Source organism: Hyperolius riggenbachi, chromosome 11 (genome assembly GCF_040937935.1).
Source record: "Hyperolius riggenbachi isolate aHypRig1 chromosome 11, aHypRig1.pri, whole genome shotgun sequence".
In the NCBI taxonomy this organism is placed as follows: domain Eukaryota; kingdom Metazoa; phylum Chordata; class Amphibia; order Anura; family Hyperoliidae; genus Hyperolius; species Hyperolius riggenbachi.
This window is the reverse complement of record NC_090656.1, coordinates 212837384-212850520: the sequence shown is the minus strand read 5'-3', so window position 1 is coordinate 212850520 and position 13137 is coordinate 212837384. Positions and strand designations below refer to the sequence as shown.

The 13137-nt window shown below is 44.6% G+C and overlaps 1 long non-coding RNA gene across 1 annotated transcript in view; it reads right to left on the bottom strand.

The window, feature by feature from the left end:
- The window catches only part of LOC137538241 (uncharacterized), a 44887-nt gene extending 36253 nt beyond the window's left edge, over positions 1 to 8634 (bottom strand). The window contains exons 1-2 of the long non-coding RNA XR_011024716.1: positions 8537 to 8634; positions 2301 to 2437 (exon numbers count right to left, since the gene is read on the bottom strand). This is a non-coding gene — a long non-coding RNA (uncharacterized lncRNA). The remainder of the gene's footprint in view (positions 1 to 2300; positions 2438 to 8536) is intronic.
- Positions 8635 to 13137: the final 4503 nt, after the last annotated feature.

Below are 13137 nucleotides of genomic sequence, written 5' to 3'. Positions count from 1 at the left end.
TTAGCACACAGCTTGCTGGTGTGTTCGCATGGCACATATGTAGGTACTAGCAGCTCCCTTGCAGGATTAGTTAGATGCACTATCTGTCCCAGGGAGGACATTAAGGATATGTGCTCCTATTCCCTACATAGGTTTTGATGCGCTGAATGCGTGGATGTTTGTGCTATGCATGTTACAGGGCCAGAGTTAGGACACATACGACACTGGGCTACCTCCACTCGGTGTATGTGACAATGCAAGATACTTTATTCTTGTAACGAAGATCCCAGCTTTTAATTTAGTTGTAGGAATAGCATAGATTGCTGCATGATTTTTGTAAGTGGATTCGCATGAGGACTTGCATGAGTGTGCGGAAGTTCATTTTGATGTTTTGCTGTTTTGCTTGCCACACCCCTTCCAGCACCTCCCCATTAAATCTACAAGTGTTTAAATGTCCTAGCTCAAGGTGAGGAGCCTGGATTTTGTGTTTTTTAAGTTTTCTGAGACAGACTCTACGGGAATACAAGTTTTGTCTGGAAATCTGTAAGAAGTCGGAGAATGGTTCTTCTTTGTTGTCTGGATATCACCCTCAGTGTAATGGGCAGACTGAAAGAATAAACCAGACCTGGGGTTTGGCTCTGCATGTGCCTGGGTGGTGTTTGGTGCATGCGTTTGTACATACCCAATGCATGAGCATTCACATCTCATAAGAGCACTACAAACAACACTCACTGATGATAGTTCTGTCAGCGTTTGTAGTGTCTTGTGTGATCCTGTTACTTACCCAGCTTGTGTGACCATTCTTAATCTGTGCTTCCTGTTCATGAACTGGCTTGTCTAATTATACCTTATCTGCCTCTTCAACTTTATCCATATTGACCTTGGTCTGTGACCTCGACCACGGGTGCCACCAGGGTACAAGCAAGCCAAGCCCCTGCTTGGGGCCTCCCTTTAGAGGGGGGCCTCTCCAAGCTGGGCTGGCTGCCCTGCGCCCCCCAGCTTCCACCCATGTGTTACCTCGTTTGTTCTCCCTCCCACCCTTCCTGTGCTCAATGGCCCCCTTTGGCAATAACTCCCTTGGATGAAATTGCACATTAGAAGACACAGCATTGGGGGTTTCGTTGCTCGTCCCAATATCGCTCGAAGTTAACGCCGCACCTGATCGAGTAAGTCGGCTCTAAATCTTGCAGCATGTCCGATTAATGTGACCAATTTTGGTCCGAAAATGGTCACATAGTCAATTGGGCATGCACTTGGAGGCCCTAATTTTCTTCTGATTATAATAATCGAATCAGATGTTCAAACGGCCACCAAGTCGCCTGATGTATGGCTACCATAAAGGAATACTGTACGGGGGTTGGGGGAAAATGAGTTGACCTTACCCGGGGCATCTAATGATTCCCCGCAGATGTCCTGTACAAGCGCAGCCACTCACCGATGCTCCGGCCCTGCCTCCAGTTCACTTCTGGAATTTCAGACTTTAAAGTCTGAAAACCACTGTGCCTGTGTTGCTGTGTCCAGGGGCGTAGCAATAGGGGTTGCAGCGGTAGCGACCGCATCGGGGCCCTTGGGCCAGAGGGGCCCCAAAGGGCCCTCCCTCAAATGCAGTATTAGATCTCTGTTGGTCCTGTGCTGGTAATAATCACTTCTATAGACACTTTGAATAGTGGTAATCATTAACAAGCTGTTCCCCATCCCCTTCTTGCACCTCTGACACTGTAGTTGTCCTTGGCAGGTTTTGGTGCGCCGTATAAATTGTTATGTATAGAGTGCTTGGGGGGCCCCAATGTAAAACTTGCATCGGGGCCCACAGTTCCAAAGCTACGCCACTGGCTGTGTCCTTGCTCCCACTGATGTCACCCGGAGTGTACTGCGCAGGCACAGACCATACTGGGCCTGCACAATACACTCCTGGTGACATCAGCGGGAGCGAGGACACGGCAACGCAGGCGCAGTGGTTTTCAGACTTTAAAGTCTGAAATTTTAGAAGTGAACTGGAGGCGGGGCCGGAGCATCGGTGAGTGGCTGCACGGGCACAGGACATCTGTGGGGGACCATTAGAAGCCCCAGGTAAGTTCAACTCATTTTCCCCGGACCCCCCTACAGTATTACTTTAACTGCGCAAACATAGACCACTCTTCACCTTTGAAGCGTAACTATGAAGATGCACTGTCAGGCCGAACATGTGCACTAGTCCGCGACTACCAGGGCTGACAGCTGGAGAACAGATGGGATTGGACAGAGGCAGCTCACGGACTACAGGTGGCCCGAGAAAGCCTCAGGTAAGTAAAATCATTTTTTAAAATTTGTCTCAGGTTTACCTTAAGCTTTCTACACACATTAGATGGTTGTCGGCTGAGGCGAGAATCTAGCATGTGTACAAGACTTTAGACTTTTCACCCAGGGTAAGTCTTCATCACCTCCTGATATATTCCTTAAAGCAGCAGGGACAGCCATACTATCACAGGAAAAAAAACAAAAACACATATATAAGTAGATAAATACTTGCTCTACTTACATAATATATGTATTGTACGGCCACATTTTGATATCAGTGAATCATATATAGTAAATAAAAAGAAAACAGTTTCAGCATTTTTCATCTTTACTGTCTCTGACTGAAGCCAATCCTAATGTCATTCCCTCCCTTACTCTTTTTATTTTTTGTATAAACTGCACTGTCATATCTAGCTTGCTTTGTAAGCACATTTTACCACAGCATAGATCCTATTTCAGCAGCTTCTGCAGAGGCGTGAGGTGTATTTTCCTTCAGCCTCCTGTCACACTGAACTTCCCTCAGCCAATCAGTGAGGAGCAGGAATGTGTGAGAGGAGTTAACAAGCTTCCCTCTCCTCGGCAATGTACCAAAATAGAGCCAGGCTGACTGAGATAAAATTCACTACAGCAGAAACATTTATGATTATACTGGAATGCTTGCAATGCAGGGTCAGGCTGCAGACTGCATAATAAACCCAGAGCAGTGGGTAAATGAATTTTGATTTTGTGTCTGACAATTCCGCTTTAACAGTTTGTGAATTATTCCCCTTATTTAATATATATCATTGCTTAATATATGTGTGCTTTGTAAGTAACGGGATAGTAACATTAACAGCAGAGCTGCACCTCCATTAGATAAAGCTATGTTTATAGTTTCCCCCATGTGATCTCATGTTCTCCATAGTACACAGAAACCTCTGCCAATGTTTAAGTATCACTAAAGCGCCGTTATTCAAAGATTTTCATTGAAGCCGTACGTAAAAATTTCCACGACAGCTCGTTACTCCCGCCTGAGTCACTCTGACAAGTTTAGAAAGGAGTAGCACGTCGCTGAGACGATAATCTTGTTTGCTGTGAATGAAAATTACCGGCTAGCTGACTTCATTTCAGGTCCAGCGTGCGTAGCCAGCATTTACTGTATAGCTCGCACAATCAAGCTGACAGTGCGCGCAAACAAGGGGCCGAGTCACGGCCTTTCTATACTGCGCTGTGAAGTGCTTCGTATTCATATGAAAAGACTCTCTCTCAAGAGAAGGGAAAGGAAGAAAAATAAAAAAGAGCCACTTAAGATGAATGCGTTTGTGTCTGAAGCAAGCCAAACAACTCTCACAGAAGTCGCTAGAGCTTCTCCACAGCCAGTTAGTGTTCGCGGCGTTCCAGTAATGAGTCCTTGCTGCCGAACGAGATCTGACAGCAACAATTAGCGCTCTGTTTCCCCAAAACCGGGCCTGAGGGCATCCCAAAACAAAACGAGCGCATTCACTCGCTGCTTTTTCTACAGCCCAAGTTCAGACACAGATTTTTTTTTTCATTAAATGCAATGAATAGATCATTGTTTTGTATGAAATATGCATTAAATAGTATTGTACAAAAAAAACAAAAACAAAAGTACAGTGGCAATTCTAAAAATAAAAAATACCTGCTGCAGTAATTCAGAGCTCCCTATTACTTCTTTAGCAGTCCACACCCGAATCAGGCCGCAGGAGCCCTTATGGAAAAAATGGCACCTATTATTATAAAAGCTGCAATTTGCATCGAAGAATTGAAATACCCTTTTTGCTGCAAATTGTGGCTTTTATAATGCCCGAGATATGCGGTAAAGAAGGTAAATTTAGGTGCCCAGAGGTGTACGATTAGTGGCAAACAAGGTAAAGTTTTGCGCCTGGAGACGGTTGATAGAATAATGGGCGCCGGGGGCTTGTGGCTGTACAAATTGTGGCATTGCAAAGCGGGCGGGGAGCGCGCTATGACCGTCTTGCCGCAAATTGCAGCTCTGCGGCAGAGAGGGGGTTAAGGTTTAGGCAGGGGGAGTTTAGGGTTAGGTACTGGGCGGGGGGAGTGTTAGCGTTAGGCAGCTATGGAAAGGGTGGGGTCTTAGAGTTAGGTACCACCAGAGGGTCTTATGGTTAGGGTTAGGCACCACCAAGAGGGGTCTAAGGGCTAGGCACCACGTGGGGGGGGGGGGGGTCTTAGGGTTAGGCATCAGTAGAGGGAGGGTTTTGTGTGAGAGTAGGGTTTGGTTTAGTTATAGTAAAATATTGGTACACATTACCGATAATTTACTATCAGAATCCAGCAGTAGCTAATTAAAGCGACATTCTACTAGCGAAAAACCCCTCCCTCCTTTTTACCAGGTGCCTTTACTTCTCCAAAAGAGGGCGAGTTGGGAGCTGTGCAATTGAGTTACAAACAGTGACTACTTTGGCTGCTTTATCTTCCATGGGAGAGGAACGCCAACTACACCTCTCCTTTTTGAACAGTTTTTTTGCTTTATGCTTTGGGGTGCCTCAATCTAGCCGTTGTTACTTATCACACCTCTGTTGGGAGGTTCTTTTTTTTCTTGTCCCTAGGACCTACCTAATTACTAGGAGCGCAACCTTTAAGGGTTCTCGCAAGGCCAAACAAGGGCGGGAATTCCTCAGTGGGCATTATTGGTGGTTGCAGTTCATATGCAACATGTAATTTGTGAGTGATCCTCTTTACATGTCCTATTCTGATGTTTAAGTATATTGCACTTTTGTCTCCTTTGTGTTTTCTCGGTCCATGGACTACCTGGGCCACCCAATTCCTGATATAAAAACTTTGTCAGGGATGGTTTAAGTAAAATGGGTCAGATGGCAAAACTGAACTGAGGCTTTCCTAATAGTAAAGTTGGTGTGACCTCCATAATCCTTGACTTGGAGGCCCCTAAGGAGGTTGGGAGTGACCCTGGGTAGTTGCACATTTTATCTCCTAAAGAAAAAAAAAACAGCCATGTGGGCTTTAAAGAAAATCTGTAAAGAAAAAAAGTGTCCCTATGGGGTAGTTACCTTGGGAAGGGGAAGCCTCTTTTTAAAGCAAAACTCTACAATATCCAAAGGAATAATAAGGCATCTTCAGCTGATCACCTTTTTATGTTCAAGAAGACATTAAATCACTCTTAACCTATTTTGGTTCCAGGACGTAGAAACTACGTCCAGGAACCATGCGCGCTCCCACGGCCGATCGTGTGCATGCACGAGCACTCCCAGCCCGTGGTTCGTTAGCCAGGCAATCAGTGATGTGGGCTATGGTGCCCGATCACTGATTCCTCTCCCCCACTGAAAAAGCGACAGCTTCTCTCAGAAGCTTCGCTTTTTCTGGCTGTTGCGTCCCCCATGCGTCTCTCTAAGCGTATGTTACGCTTAGAGTGACGTCATGTAAACAAACTCATGGCCGCCGTCTTGTGGCCAAAAAGTAAAACTACAACTAAAAGTAAAAAAAATAAAACTCAACACACATTTACATTATAAACTATTGTTTACATCCCACCCTCCCAAAAATACCCAAATAAAATGTTTAATATACAAAAAAAAATTACAATAAAAAAAAACATGTAAATATTTACATAAGGGTCTAAAATTTTTAAATATCAATGTAAAGATGAAATATTTCTATATTTTTTTTTATTTTAAAATTAATCCATGCCATGCACTGATGAGGATCAAACAATCCGAAACAGTCTGTATGCATGTTGGATTATTATGGCTCTGTACAATTTAACAAGCTGACACATCATTGCATTCCAGCGGTTCTGGAGGTGTGTTTAGCTTCTAAGGGTACAATGGTTAATTTGCATATATTCAGCAGTGGTGCTCTGGGAGACATCTCGAGCTCACTCCAACCTGAATTATCGCAAATTCTTTCTGTTTTAGGAAAGCAAATTTTTGTTAAACTTGTAAATAGTGATAGATGCAAAACGGAAAAAATGCACCTTTATTTCCAAATAAAATATTGTCGCCATACATTGTGATAGGGACATAATTTTAACAGTGTAATAACCGGGACATATGGGCAAATACAATACGTGAGTTTTAATTATGGAGGCATGTATTATTTTAAAACTATAATGGCTGAAAGCTGAGAAATAATAAATTTTTTCCGTTTGTTTCTTTTTCTGCCTGTTAAAATGCATTTATAGTCAAGTGGCTCTTAGCAAAATGTACCCCCCAAAGAAAGCCTAATTGGTGGCGGAAAAAACAAGATATAGATCAGTTCATTGTGATAAGTAGTGATAAAGTTATAGGCTAATGAATGGGAGGTGAACATTGCTCAAGTAAAAATGACGGAACGCGAATGGGTTAAAAAGACACTGAAGCGAAAAAAAAATGATATAATGATTTGTATGTGTAGTACAGCTAAGAAAAAAAACATTAGGAGCAGAGACATAAGTCTAATATTGTTTCCAGTATCGCAAGAGTTAAGAAACTCCAGCTGTTATCTAAGAGCCATTGAGCTCCACAACTTTCAAAGTCGCAGAGAGCTCTGTCTTCTGAAGCTTGCTATTTCAACTGTCAGTCACTGTATTTTCTTTTTCTCTCCAGAGGATAGTTCAAAAGTTCACTGGTCTGCTCTGTAAAATCATTTAGAATTCTGAGTAGCGTGTAAACTGCAAATATTAGAGAATGATGCAATGTTATAAAAAACACTATATAATTAAAAATAAAAATATGAGAATATTTTCTTTGCCACTAATGTTCTAGTAATTATCCGTACTATACAACCAATTCATTATATCATATTTTTTTTTCTTGCTTCAGTGTCTCTTTACGATGACCACACATGGAACAATACTTAATTTTTTTTTTTGCGACAGAGAAAATGTAAACGATTTTCTTGATCAATTGTACTGTTTGAAAAGTTATTTCAATCCGGCATACACCATTCCATTAAAAAAAAAAAAATGACCAGAATTTTCCACCATGGCCGTTCAGAGAATTATTAAACAACTTGATGAAAAATTTGATTGAAAAAAATAATTTGATCGTTTTATCGAATCGTCTTGCAAATGAAATGATTTGGTCGTATCGTGTATATGGCCACCTTTACATAGCAATGTCTTCAGTTCAGCAGAACGCAGCTCCCAACCCGCTATGTTTTGAGGTCTGCCGTATCATTCAAGAGACATCTGAAGCAGTTAAAAGCGAAAAATTGAGTGATAGCATTAATTGGACAATATCAATGAAAACTGCTTCAATGTCTCACTTTGCCCCCTTTGTAGCCGGGCAAATTATGTGCTGGGCATTATACCTCTGAGCACAATAGTAAATGTGCTAAAAATCACATGATGCAAATTTTGTGCTTTTTTTAGTTTAAACTGGGGGTCAATACGCCACAAGTATCTACTTTTTCAACTGATGTAAGGGCCTATGGCATACATGTCAAACTTTATCCCATCATCAAATTTGGCCCACAAGTGTTTTCCCTACTTTGCATTATGTTTGGCTCACCCTAGATCACCACAGGGAAGCTAGACTGGTGGTAACACCCTAGATCACCAGGGAAGCCATATAGGGGAGGAATGGAGAAAGGATTGGACACCAGGGAACTGTATAGGGGGAGGAGAGGGGTCACTAGACACCATGGGACTGTTTAGGGGTTTGAGGGGGACCACTAGACACCAAGTGACTGTATAGGAAAGGGGGTGGAGCCACTAGGCACCAGGGAACTGTATAGGGGAGGACGAGAGGACCACTAAACACCAGGGAACTGTATTGGGGAGGGAGAACCAGTAGACACCACTGAACTGTATTGGGGAGGTAGGGAGAACCACTAGACACCAGGGAACTCTATAGTGGAGGGAGGTTGGGCCACTAGATCTGTACAGGGGATGGAGATGGGGCCAATAGACCGAAGGGAACTTTTTAAAGGAGTAAGGTGGCCACTAAACATTGAGGTTGGCCCGGGACTTGGTCCCAGTGTTCAATTTTTGCCTACTTTGCATTTGAGTTTGACACCCTTTGCCCACGGCATGTCATAGCGTTCTGCCCTGTGATCAATAGAAGTCCATGGTGGCAGCAGAGGGGATGGCAGGTGACAAGACGTTCTCAAAACCGCCTTATGCCGCTACTATTTTACAAAAACAACCTTGTGACACCTCCATCCAAACATTAAGCGGGAGCAGCAAAGCCCATTTTTTATTGGTTTTGCTCGAAGGCAGTGAGATTATTCTGAGCTGTACATGTTTGGTGGTGTTTGAGTTTCAGGAGTCCCGAGTCACTCATCAAAAGTTTGTTATTAAACACATGTTTAAAATACTCACCGGCTTCGGTGCAGTGATTTTCCCCCTCTAAGCTTCCCCTTCAGAGTCTGCGGCAATAAACACACTATTTATACAACTTTGACACATTCTGCTCTGTAGGCTCCCTGATCATCCCCAGTTCCAGCCGAGGTCTCCTCTCCCACACATTGGCTTCTCTAAACGGCCCTTCAGCGCCATTAAAACTTTGCTGCAGTGATGTTCCCATAGGAATGTGGCCTTTTTCCAAATATTCTCATGAACGTTTCATTAATCTTCCTGGCTCAGAGACAATCTCAAAACATTGTTGTATGGAAGGTTAACTATTTCTGCTGCTTTCGGGGATTCTTTGCAGTCTTACGCTTTACAGGAATACCGAGGTGAAAAACCGAGGTGAAAAAGGTGAGCTCATGAGATTGACATGTGTACTGTATGTTTCGACGTAAAAGATGCTCTGGGCTATAAGACGCACCTAGGTTTAGAGGACTAAAAGCAGGGGAAAAATATACCTTGTGCGTCCATGGTCCAGGAGGATCTTGTAGATGTTCTCCCCCAATTATTGTGTCTTCCTGTTTCCCCTTATGTCCCCCATATGTCCCCTTCTGTTTCCCATGTGTCCTCCTTTGCTCCCCCTATGTACCCTTCTGTCCTCCTTTGCTCCCCAGTGTGTCCCTTTCTGCCCCATGTGTCCTCCTCTGCACCCTGTGCATAAATGTAAGTAGCGGCAGCGCGGCTCACCTCATCCAGTGGCTCCAGCGGCGATCAGAGGCCTCTGGATGAGCTGTGCTGCCGCTGCTTACATTTATGCATGCGGAGCGGAGGAGACATGGGAGGACACAGGGGGACAATACAGGGAGTCCTAGACATCAGGGCGGTTCGCCGGTTCGTATCGCCAGGCATTCGTAATTCGGGGACTCCCTTTCAGTGGTGTCACTAGTGGGGTGCGGTAGTTGCAGACCGTACCAGGTGTCACCAGCAGAGGGAGGAGACACCAAACTCCAGGCTAAGGGAGAGTGAAGTAGGCTATGTAAATACAGACCAGGCTAGTGCCTGATGTACCTCTCCCTACAGCTCTCCCTTTTGGCTGCACCGTGTTGAGCTGATAACAGAGTTCAGAAGCCACTAGGGCCACATGGTGATCATCTTAACATCAAAGACTGTGTCATTGAGCAGAGACAATGAAACATTAAAAACTTGAAAAGAAAGAAAAGAGGGATAACTCAAAAAGTCATTTTTAGGAGTAGGAGGATAGATTTACTTGTTTATCTGATCAGCTCATTTTCATCTCAGTATTTCTTTAGAATCAGTGTTTTTTTGGTCACTTAACTGTCATTGAACTACCTCAGCCTGACCATAGAGGCTGGAAAAACAGTGATCGCCTGCACTCCCACGTTGTGTGCTCCCACGATTGTGTGCATGACCACGGCAGCCACTACACAAAGATTGTCGCCAGAGGACTAGCATTTATGTCCTGGAGGTGTGAAATAGTAAAAACAACGAAATGCTCACCTGATGTATTACGAAAGGTCTTTGTGGTTGTTTGTGGACTGCGGTGCGTTAAACGTGGCATTTCGTCTGTCAGTGTGAAGCAGGTGTAACCCTTAGGCCCCGTTCAGACTATGTGCGTTCCTAGCCATTTTTACAGAACGCGTACGGGCAGACTTTGCGCATAGAAACGGCTACTAATGTTTTCTAATGGCCTCGTTTACATGTTTCGTATACGTTCCTTATCCGCATTGCTGCACGCAGTTCTGTGCGTCACGCACAGAAAGGATGCAATGAAAGTCTATGGACACGTGTCAAAAACGTGTACTATTGCGTTTTTAGCGTTTTCCTCTGCGTTTCCTAACATTGTTTTCTGTTTCCTGTGTGACGTGTGTGTGAAACGCAATAGAAAATGCATTTGAGCGCAAGAAAAACGCATACAAACGCATGCGTTTTTCAACTTGCGTTTCTTTGAATTTCTATGCGTTCTGCAAATGCTGAAAGTATGAACAGGGCCTAACACTACCTGATAGACGTGTACGCAGAACGGGCATTTTAAAGCACTTTATTCTACTAATTTAGGAATGTACTGTGATTTCTGCCCCTTAGAGATTGAAACACAACTCTGCGTCAACTCCGTAATTTTTGGTGGGACGTTTGCCATGGATCCCCCTCTGCCATGCCCCTGTCCAGGTGTTAGGCCCCTTGAAAAAACATTTCCATCACTTTTGAAGCTAGAAACAGTCCCTGAAGGGTTTAGAATTCGCCTCTCCATTGAAGTCTATGGAGATTCACCAGATTTTCCTGTTCGTGAACTTTTGCAGGAAATTCATGTTCGTTGTACGCAAATCTTAAATTTCATGTTCAGCCCATCTCTACCCGTGGAGTCAGTGCTACTGATCAGGCGCAGTGCAGCTGTGCGCCCACAAGCTTTGGAGGGTCCCAGCACTTTCTTCCCTCTAGTGAGGCTAGTATCATACTTTTATGCTTGCAAACGTCACAGGTTTGTTTTAAAGCAAAGCTGAACTGATAAGTGAAAATAAACATACACACAACATACTTACCTCCCGTGTATTCTACTCATCAATCTCTTTCTCCTCTCCTACACCTGTTTGTCCACTGTGATAAATGGAATTCATCGTCCTCTACTTTAAAAATTGCCATGACCCTGTAACAGCTTCCGGGTCAGCACACTGTTCAACTGTAATATCTTCCACTTGAGCCATAGGGAAACATAGACATTACGTTGCACATCAGTTGTGCTTTCAGTTATAACTGACAGCAACTGATATAAATCTTGTCAGAACTGGAAGGAATCGTTGTAAGAAGAAAATGGTGAGCTTCTGAGAGGAACTGACAGCGAGGTAAGTATGTAATATTCATTTGCAGCTACATCATGTGTTTATTGTAAATCATTTTACTCGGTTCAGGTTCCCTTTAAGAAAAACAAATGTTACTTTTACCGGATGGGTTCAGCTATAACCACCACATTCTACAAGGTTAAAATGTCTGAAAACTGGACGAGAAGCATATCGTTTTATAGAGGCCCGTTCTCCCAGCGTGTGGAAACTACCACGTTTTACTCATATCCTGTTCACAGAAAAAAAGAAAAACATCTTGAATATATTATAATAGGGGGATCATGTTACATGTCATGCAATTAGGACATCGTTTTCCAAATGAGTAAGGTCTCGAAGACGAGGCGGGCTCAGCCTGCTTTTATGCCAGAGGAAAACTAACATCAGCTATGTTTAAACAGACAGGCAGATCTACCTCTCGGTTTCCTACAGCCTTCTTCATGGCTGCCAAGTAACTTTCTTTTTAGCTCCAATCACCATCCAAAAGTTTGCAGCGTGCAGCTTGCTCCAGCTCTCTTCATCGGGGTTGTAGGATGAGTATACAGGGCTTGCTCCAGCTCTCTTCATCGAGGGTGTAGGACGAGCATACAGGGCTTGCTCCAGTTCTCTTCATCGGGGGTGTAGGACGAGTATACAGGGCTTGCTCCAGCTCTCTTCATCGGGGGTGTAGAATGAGTATACGGGGCTTGGTCCAGCTCTCTTCATTGGGGTTGTAGGATGAGTATACAGGGCTTGCTCCAGCTCTCTTCATCGGGGGTGTAGGACGAGCATACAGGGCTTGCTCCAGCTCTCTTCGTTGGGGGTGTAGGACGAGTATACAGGGCTTACTCCAGCACTCTTCATCGGGGATGTAGAACGAGTATACAGGGCTTGCTCCAGCTCTCTTCATCGGGGGTTTAGGATGAGCATACAGGGCTTGCTAGAGCTCTCTTCATCAGGGGTGTAGGACGAGTATGCAGTGCTTGCTCCAGCTCTCTTCATCAGGGGTGTAGGACGAGTATGCAGGGCTTTCTCCAGCTCTCTTCATCGGGGGTGTAGGAGGAGCATACAGGGCTTGCTCCAGCTCTCTTCATCGGGGGTGTAGGACAAATATACATGACTTGCTCCAGTTCTCTTCATCGGGGGTGTAGGACGAGTATATGGGGCTTGCTCCAGCTGTCTTCATCTGGGGTGTAGGACGAGTATACGGGGCTTGCTCCAGCTCTCTTCATTGGGGGTGTAGAACAAGTATACAGGGCTTGCTCCAGCTCTCTTCATCGGGGATGTAGGACGAGTATACAGGGCTTGCTCCAGCTCTCTTCATCAGGGGTTTAGGATGAGCATACAGGGCTTGCTCCAGCTCTCTTCATCGGGGATGTAGGACGAGTATACGGGGCTTGCTCCAGTTCTCTTCATCAGGGGTGTAGGACGAGTATACGGGGCTTGCTCCAGCTCTCTTCATTGGGGGTGTAGGACAAGTATACAGGGCTTGCTCCAGCTCTCTTCATCGGGGATGTAGGACGAGTATACAGGGCTTGCTCCAGCTCTCTTCATCAGGCGTTTAGGATGAGCATACAGGGCTTGCTCCAGCTCTCTTCATCGGGGATGTAGGACGAGTATACGGGGCTTGCTCCAGTTCTCTTCATCAGGGCTTTAGGATGAGCATACATGACTTGCTCCAGCTCTCTTCATCAGGGGTGTAGGACGAGTATACGGGGCTTGCTCCAGCTCTCTTCATCTGGGGTGTAGGACGAGTATACGGGGCTTGCTCCAGCTCTCTTCATTGGGGGTGTAGGACAAGTA